At 37.8% G+C, this 8,034-nt stretch overlaps 1 non-coding gene across 1 annotated transcript; it reads right to left on the bottom strand.

The window, feature by feature from the left end:
• Nucleotides 1-7,374: 7,374 nt before the first annotated feature.
• On the bottom strand, nt 7,375-7,442 carry LOC148033861 (small nucleolar RNA SNORD36). The gene has a single exon (XR_015691533.1). It is a non-coding gene; the product is annotated as a small nucleolar RNA SNORD36 (small nucleolar RNA).
• Between the last annotated feature and the right edge of the window lie 592 nt (nt 7,443-8,034).

Here is an 8,034-nt window from a genome sequence, read left to right on the forward strand (position 1 = left end):
ATCTATACCCTTTTTGCTGCAGAGAGTAACCAATAAAGATGCACTTCTCAGCTTTTGGATCCAACTTGGATCTCAACTCATTTGGCACATGTACATAGGCAATGCAACCAAAAATTTTCAAATGAGAAATATCTGGTTTCCTACCAGTATACCTATCCTCTGGAGTCATTCCATGTATTGCTGCAGTGGGAGTCATGTTCATTATGTAGACTGCTGTAGCAACTGCTTCAGCCCAATAAAAATCTGGCAAGTCTTTTTCATTGAGCATGGCACGAGATAACTCTCCAATATGCTTGTTTTTCCTTTCTGCAATTCCATTTTGTTGTGGGGTATGACTGCATGAATATTGCTGCTTTATGCCATGCTCCTGCAAGAACCTTGCAAACTCATTTGAGAGGTACTCTCCCCCTCCATTTGACCTTAGGCATTTTATTTGCAGACCTATTTCTTCTTCAACCATAGCTTTAAGAGTTTTGAAATGCCCAAACACTTTACTTTTCTTCTTCATAAAATACACCCAAACTTTTCTGCTATAGTCATCAATAAAAGTGACAAAATAATGACAGCCTCCAAGAGATGCAGCTTTAGTAGTCCACACATCAAAGTGGATTAGTTCCAATGGCTTCTCACTCTCTTGAACATGTCTAGGACATGGTTTCCTTGCATGTTTTCCAAACTGACAGGCTTTACATACCTTATGCATTTCTGCAACCTTGAATTTGGGCAATCCTGCAACAATATTTTGGGCCTACATTGATTTAAGTCGCTGTACATTAACATGACCAATGCGTTTATGCCAGATATCAATATCTGCAATCACACCGGTCCCATGTGCAAACATTGCTGCACTCAATTCAGATATGTCTGCATCCAATGTAAACATTCTACCCTTCTTCTTTCCTTTTGCTATCAAGCGACCTTTATTTTTCATATCCTCAACAAAGCATCCATGAGGATTAAATTTGACCTGCAAGCCCTGCTCAACCATTTGACCAACAAAAACCAGATTCTTGGTGATATTCGGGACATGAAATACATCGGACAGGTATTTCTTTTTCCCATCCTGCATAGACAAGGGAATTTTTCCAATCTGCACAATAGGATGTGCAGTATCATCACCAGTCTCCACAAATCCTGGTTTTTCCATTTTCCTTGCATCCTCCATCCATTCTGCATGACCTGTCATGTGGTTTGATGCACCTGAGTCAACATACCATACATCGTTGCTTTCTTCTACACTTGTCACAGAATTGTTCATGTGCTGCACCATAAACAAATGCTCATTTCTGTCATCACCTTGTCTACTAGAAGCTGCATAATTCCCTTGTTGCAGTTTTCCATTCATGATGTCATTCTGCTTTTTATAGCAGTCTTTAGCCATATGACCCATTTTACCACAGTAGTAGCATTCAACATTATTGTTTGCATTTTGGCCTCTTTGCCATCCACCACGACCTCTTTGGCTCCCCCTGTCTCTAGAGTTACCACGTCCTCCTCCATAGGACTGGTTTTCTTGAGTTTGCTGCATATTCTGATTTCTACCACGGCCTCCAAATCGGCCTCCTCTACCTCTGCCTCTACCTCTTCCAGCATTTGAATAGAAGACAGTTTCTTTTAAAGTTCCTCCTGAAGAAGATGCACCACCATTTCTCTGCTCCTCAGAAATTAGAAGAGTAATCAACTCCTCAAAATCAGGAAATCTTTCATGAACTGAAATGGATGTCCGAAACTGTACATAATCCTTTCCTAGACCATTCAAGGTCACAGAAACTAAATCATCATCTTCCACTGGCGACCCAATGGAAGCAAGTGCATCTGCAATCTTCTTCACCTTCATGTGGTAGTCATTGATGCTTATATTTTCTCTTTGCACATTATGCAACTCTTGCTTGAGCTGCATTTTACTGGCTTGCGTATTTGTGCTATACATTTTTGACAGAGTATCCCATGCCTCCTTTGGCGTACTTGCATCCTGAATATGCACAATCATAGAGTCTGAAATGCTGATAGACAGCCAGTACATAACTTTCCTGGCTCTCTCATGCCATGCTTTAAATGCCTGCATTTGCTGTTGATTGGGAACATCAGGAAGAACTAGTTCTTCTTCATTTCCTGCAACAAATTCCCAATATCCTTTTCCCATAAGGAAATTCGTCATTCTAAACTTCCATGCTTGGAAGTTATTCTTGTCAAGCTTTTCAGTGACAATCTGTGAGAGAGAATCAGACACCATTACAAAACACTGCAAAAAATTCTGTCACTGCAAAGAACACAGCTTCAGCCTCACAAAGGCAAATCTGCAAAACTGACAAAAGTGGTATTTGACCACACAGTCACTTCCTAGTGACGATTTTGCATCAACAGGCAACAGGGATGATTCTGTAACTCCCAATGTCTCTGTGCACAAGCATACGATGCAATTTCTACAGTAACTTTTCACCGACCTATAGAACAGTGGCCGCACAGCATAAAACTGGGCCTGTTCTTGAGTGCGTGCAGAAAACTTCCGCCTCCAAAACGGGCCCCGAAATGGCCTCAAATCAAAAAAGCAGGGTCGCCTAGGGCTAAAGCCCTCACCTGCAGCATATACTACCCTCTTGCTTCTCAACCTGAGACAATGCACTCTTGCAATTTCCGGCTGTGCTACCTGCAGAGATCTGCTCCCAAAACAGAAAATGAAAGCAACACTGCTCCTCTTACCAGAACACCGCAAGCTTGGCTTGCTTTCTTGAGCTCCTTACCACGAACAAGGCTCTGATACCATGTCAAGATTGTGGGAGAGAAGGAAGGAGTCTCACTTGTAGCTTTCTTGCTTGCACAATGGGGGAATACACACAAAGGTGGAGGTTGAAAACTGTTTTTCTCTTCTTAGTTGTGTAAGCCAAAAGAACTCAAGTACAAAGAAATAGAAGAACCCTATATATGGGTCTCAAACCAAACTCAACTAACTAAGGTGGCATACTAACTGAGCCACGAACTAGAGTAGATAAGGATAGCTATCATGTAGCTATTATTCATGGGCGGTGTACCAACCGCATCTGCAAGTGACAAGTTGGTGACATAAATACACAACGGTCACCCTGGCGTATCATGAGTGGAGCTCGATATCTCAACAGTTGTTCCATTACAGTCGAGTGACATTATTTTAGGTATGCCTTGGCGTCACCAGCATAACCCAGATATAGACTATTCCACACACTCAATGAATATTAATTTTCAAGGAAAATCTATTACATTATATGGTATTCATGCATCTAATATTTTTCCACTGCTTTCGCATACTCAAGCTAAACGTGCATTACGCAAGAGTAGTAAATCTTATCTCATTTGGGTGAATGAATTGCAAGTAAAAGAAAGTCATATGCATCCTAGGCATAAAGAATTTCTTGCACATTTTAAGGACTGTTTTGCAGAAGACCTACCACCTGGTTTACCTTCTTCACGTCTAGAAGACCATAAGATAGATTTGATCCCTGGCACACAACCACCTTGCAAAGCACCATATAGGCATAACCAGATAGAGCAAAAAAAAATCCAGAGTCAAGTTGAAGAATTACTAAATAGAGGATTGATTCAACCTAGCAGTTCTCCATTCGGTGCACCTGTTCTGTTAGTCAAGAAAAAGAATAATACCTATCGTATGTGCATTGACTATCGAGCTTTAAATAAGATCACTGTAAAGAATAGGTATCCTATTCCTAGAGTTGATGACCTTATGGACAAACTGCAAGGATCTGCTATATTTAGTAAAATTGACCTTAAGTCTGGTTATCATCAGGTGAGACTAGATAAGTCTGACATATTCAAGACTGCATTTAGAACACAGTTTGGTCATTATGAAATTTTAGTGATGCCATTTGGATTGACTAATGTACCTACTACGTTTAGTAGAATGATGAACCGTATATTTTTGAAATATCAGTATTGTGTAATTGTCTTCTTTGATGATATTTTGGTGTTTAGTCAAAATGAGAAAGAACATTATGAGCATTTGTCATTGGTTTTTCAGTTATTGAAAGAAAATCAATTGTATGCAAATCCTGAAAAGAGTGAATTTTTTTAAAACAAAAATTGAGTATTTAGGTCATATTGTATCATCTGATGGAATTAAAGTTCATCCTAAGAAAATTGATGCAATATTGAATTGGCCTGTACCTAAAAACGTGCATGAGTTACGCTCATTCCTTGGTCTTGCTAGTTTCTATAGGAAGTTTGTACGTAATTTTTCATTACTTGCTTTACCATTAACCAAACTTCTGAAGAAAGGAATTGTTTATCATTGGACCGAAAATCAACAGAAATCCTTTGACTTATTGAAACATGCATTAATCCATGCCCCTGTTCTACAGTTGCCTGACTTTAATAGACCATTCTTTCTAGTAGTGACCGGTGCTAGTGGATCACGAATAGGAGCTGTACTTATGCAAGACAATCATCCTATAGCCTATTCTAGTTGTAAGCTGAAACCCTCTGAACTGAAATATTCCACATATGACAAAGAACTATTAGCAGTTGTACAAGCATTAAGACAGTGGAAACACTACTTAATGGGTTTAGAATTTATGATTAAGACCAATCAGCAAAGTATTAGACATTTACTTAGCCAACCTCAAATCTCTAACCGACATATCAAATGGGCCTCCTTTATTCAAAGTTTTCATCCTATCATTCAATACCAACCCGGAAAAGAAAATGTAGTGGCTGATGCATTGAGTAGAAGACCTGCCATTCATAATATTTCTGTTATATCTTTTGATTCTTTGATTGCTATGAAAGATACATATCACCAGGATATTACTTTTCATGCTGATTGGAATAAATTAGTTCAAAATAATTTGATTCCTATTAATTCATTGTCATATAATGATGGATTTATGTTTTATGAAAAGAGATTGTGTGTTACAATTCCATTCCGATCTTTTGTTTTGAATGAAATTCATTGTCCCCCCATATCAAGGTCATAGAGGTATCATATCTACCTTACGTACATTAATTGAAGATTTTTATTGGCTGCATATGGATGCTGATATATCTAACTTTGTTTCTGAATGTTTGATTTGTCAAAGAGTTAAGAGACATCATGGTAAACAGTATGGATTACTTATGCCTTTGTCTATTCCATCTAAACCTTGGGAACAAATTTCTATGGATTTCATTACTGGTTTACCTAATACTAAATCTAACCATGAAATGATTTGGACAGTTATAGATAGATTTAGTAAACAAGCATATTTCATTCCATGTAAGAAAACTTTAACAGCATCACAAGCAGCACAATTGTTTTTGAAAACTGTTTTTACTAACCATGGATTGCCAAAAGTTATTATTTCAAATCGTGATTCTAGATTTTGTAACAACTTTTGGATTACTATGTTTGCTAACCTAGGTACAAAGATTGATTTCTCATCTGCATTTCATCCAGAAACTAATGGACAAACAAAAGCCACTAACATCACAATTCTAGATCTTTTACGTGCATATACTATCTCTAAACCACAGACATGGGACACACATTTGCATTTATTACAGTTTGCATATAACAATACCCCACACACATCTACAAAGAAAGCACCGTTTGAAGTCCTTTATGGATATAGATTATCTACACCTGTTGCATCTTTGTCAAATAGAATTCAAAGTGCTGATGATATTGCTAGTATGCATAATACTATTTTTGATGAGGTTAAAGATATGATTGCTAAAGCCCAGCAATCATATACCAAACAAGCCAACAAGAAAAGACAAGCAATGAATTTCAAAGTTGATGATTATGTTTTGTTGATAATAGAAAAACGTAGATTGCAAAGTGTAGATAGACATCCAGTTGTCAAATTAGCCCCCAGATTCTATGGACCTTTTAGGATCATTCATAAAATTAATGACAATGCATTCAAGTTAGAATTACCACCTCATTGGAAAATTCACAACACATTTCACATTAGTTTATTGAGACCATTTAGAGGCCAATTACCTGTACACCCTGTTTATGAAAATCCACCTTTATTAGAGGAAGAGACTGAAATACTTGAACCAGAAGCTATTATAGACACTGACTTTATAACCACTAGAACTGGCCGAAGGTATTCTAGATATCTAGTTAAATTTAAGAACCATCCTGTAGAGGAAGCACAATGGATGCACGCTAGAGACTTAAATGCTTTTCCCACTCTGTTAGCTCCACATTGAGCTAATAGCAATTGAGGTCAATTCCTATCCCACCCCGAGGGTATGATGCTTGCTTGGAGTCCCAAGAGGAACACCAAGGAAAAGGGAATTCTCTTGCAAGAAATCTATCTTGTAACATCAACAAGCTTTTTTATTGTGTTTCATATGATCACAATGAAGAAAATAACACCAGGCACAAACAACAAATCTTCATGCAGCATCATGTAGATCTCCCACGGGTTTGATAGAATCAACCATATTCTTCAATATCTTTATAAAATTCATCAATAGAACAAATAAAGCAAAGGAATACACCATCTTTGAATGGAAATACATCACATAGTATTCATCTTCAATATCTTCATAGTCTTCTCTCTCAATCTCTCACATACAATCACTCTGTTTGAGTAGAATTGGCTATCTCTGACTCTCTCTCTCTCTCTCTCTCTCTATGATCATATGCTCACTAAAATCTCTCAAAAATCACTCTCAATCATCCTTCTTAGGCCGTGGATACCCCTCCCAAGAGGTATGTCTGATATGAAGAGTCACCAGAGCCACTACAGTGTCCTTTCATAGCTCACTACTGTCACTTCACTCTAGTCTTCACTTGAGTCTTCAGCATCTACTTCTTTCAGCTCTTTTTCACTTGTATTCACCTCTTTCCAAGGCTAGAAAACTTTCCCAAGCTACACTCTCATCCATCAGAACACATACAGAAGCATACAGAACAGTCACAGAACAGTACCAGAACAGCTACAGTACAGAACAGAACAGAACAGAGACAGAGGCTCTACAGAAGACCTACAGAAGGTCACAGAAGGTCAACAAAACCACATAACTCATACTCAAACCATTCCAAACTCTCACAATCCATTCAATAAGCTTTCACAATATCTCAATCTTCATCAATCAATACTCCATCCCTCCTTACAGAAGACAATCAGAACAAAACAAAACAAAACAGAAGCTATATAGAACCTATCAGAACATCACATAACCACTAATAAACATCATGAACTTCCAAAACACAATCAATATCATCCAAAACACTCTCAAACCACTTCCAAACCAATCAATCATCTCATAAAATCAACCATTCAACTCTCAAAATCAACAAAAATCAGCCAAAAAACAAGTCATTTCAACACTCAACATATCCCCACACTTAATAAGGAAGCGTCCTCGCGACCCAGGAAAAAGGGAATACAAGTTCAGGGAAAAGCTCAACTTTGATCTTCAATATCTTTTCAAAAAGAATTCAGCCACCACGACCCCAACTTATAACATGTTTCTGATATAAAAATACAAAGAAAGGAAAACCCTTTATACATTAACACTTCTTATCAAACTAGAAAATCACAACAAATTTGTAAAGGATATAAGAGTTTTCTTCTTCTTCATCTGCATTAGCTTCAACTCTACAACCACGACCTCATCACCACAATTCTCCAAAATGTAGCTCACACACGAAATCCAATAGGAAACCACCACGTTCGTTTTACATAAATGAACTCACAACACAAACACTACACACAACACAACCATTTGAATGACTCCTCCAAAAAAGAGAGATTTTCATTAAAAAGCTTCCACCATACATTGGAAAGGGTATCAATGAAGATGATCCCTCTTGAAAGATTGATGTTGTCGGAAACGATCCATAGACAAGGATTCATCTACAAAGGTTTTGGGAGGATTCTGAAAAAACTGAAGACAGCACATCCTTTCCAACAGGACTAGGTATCTGCTAGGCAAACAAAGGGCATGAAAATACAATATATCCAACTGCTGGGAATCAATGCTCACATTGACATTCATGCACAACTTTGGAATAGGCTTGGAATCATTATGAGAGTGCCTATGCAT

The sequence above is a fragment of the Lygodium microphyllum genome, chromosome 7 (assembly GCF_053477565.2).
Source record: "Lygodium microphyllum isolate KBCC chromosome 7, Lygodium_microphyllum_v1.1.10, whole genome shotgun sequence".
Lineage (NCBI taxonomy): Eukaryota > Viridiplantae > Streptophyta > Polypodiopsida > Schizaeales > Lygodiaceae > Lygodium > Lygodium microphyllum.